The following is a 1,840-nucleotide window of genomic DNA, read 5'->3' as shown; positions in this document are numbered from 1 at the left end:
ATCTGACTCCCTCTTCTGGAGTGTCTGAAGACAGCTACAGTGTACTTACATATAATAAATAAATAAATCTTAAAAACAAAAAACAAAAAACACTTGTACCAAAAAAAAAAAAAAAAGAAGGACGATTGCTTTCCTACCATGCCTGTTCTGATGGAGCAAAAGAATCCAAAGCTTGGGTATCTGGTTATCTCTAAGCTTTCAGCAAAGTTGTTCTTGGTTCAGTGTTAAAACACCCATGACCTCTACACGGACCTGTGAAGAAAAACTACTGGAAGGACTCTGTCTGCAGAGACTGATTGGCCGGTTAGAATTTCAGTCCTGTGAAAAGATTAGAATGTGGCAGGTCCAGAGGCACTTACCTTATTCTGGCCTAAATTCTGTCCTCTGGAACAGGCCTACTTTGCCTGTCTTTGCCAGAACTGACTTCTTTTGACAACAAAATTAAAACAAAACAAAACAAAACAAAACAAAACAAAAGACCTTTTAGAGGAGCTGGAGAGATGGCTTAGTGGTTAAGAGCACTAGCTGTTCCCTCCCAGAGGTCCTATTCCTTCCAGAGGTTCAATCCCAGCACTCACATGGCAGCTCACAACTGTCTGGAACTCCAGTTCCAGAGGATCTGACACCCTCACACAGACATACATGCACACAGTCAAAACACCAATGCACATAAAATCAAAATAAATAAAATTTAAAAATGGCTGTGGTGGCTAGGCGTGGTGGCACACGCCTTTAATCCCAGCACTCAGGAGGCAGAGGCAGATCTCTCAATTGGAGGCCAGCCTGGTCTACAGAGAGAGTTCCAGGACAGCCAGGGCTACACAGACCCTATCTTGAAAAACCCAAAGAAACAAAAATACCTTTTAGAATCTATTGCCTCAGTAAGCAACCATCTTCTACCCATCCAAATCTAAGATGCCATCAGGTAGTAATTTGAGCCTATGGAAAAGCTTTCCTTCTTCTATATGCCTTCCTCTCCTATGTACCTCTCCTATGTATATGTATTTTAAATTTGCCTTGGCTTATGGCTTTCTCTTTTTACTGTGGCACTATAAAAACTTTGTGAAACTGCTTCCACACTGAACATGGGATTTGAGTTAACTTAAATCTGTGTTCCTGGGCCATTGTCACTCAAAATGGCTCCCAAAAGAACTGAAAGAACTATATCTCTTACTCCCTTTAAGATGAGAGCTGTGGTTTTATGCCCCAAGGGTCAGCCTCCAGAGGACAAAGTCTCTGTTTGCTCCATTTGACTTAAAGGTGTATCACACACAACACGTATTTACTAAAGGGGACTTGTTCGTAACTATGTTGGGAGAAACTTTACAAACAAAACCTTATCTATTGGTTGGGACAAATCCAGTTTTTTGGTTTTTTTTTTTTTCTGAGTCTTTTTTAGGCTCCTTCAGGTACAGTGGAAAACAAGTGCTTGTGATTAGGAGATAATTAATATTGAGAAACCTACTGACCACCTCCCCCACCAATGGCCTAAATTTCTTATGAGGCAGTTAAAGGCACCGACTCTGAATTCTGCACTTCTCCAATACTTTGCCAGCTGTTCAGCACTAGGCAAGTAACATGGCATCTCCGAGATGCATAAACCTCACCTACACACCCGAGCTATCTCATCGGGTCTCCTGAGAAGGGGACAATGCTAGCTGAACATTCACCACATTGCGTGACATGGAGTGTGTGCTCCCACGTCACACCAACAGCACATTTTTTTTAATTAGGCATTTTCCTCATTTACATTTCCAATGCTATCCCAAAACTCCCCCATACCCTCCCACCCACCCACCCCCACTTTTTAGCCCTGGCGTTCCCCTGTACTGGGGCATAT

This window comes from Mus caroli, chromosome 11, assembly GCF_900094665.2.
Source record: "Mus caroli chromosome 11, CAROLI_EIJ_v1.1, whole genome shotgun sequence".
Taxonomy (NCBI): Eukaryota; Metazoa; Chordata; class Mammalia; order Rodentia; family Muridae; genus Mus; species Mus caroli.
The sequence above is the reverse complement of the archived record's forward strand: the minus strand, read 5'-3'. Positions refer to the sequence as shown.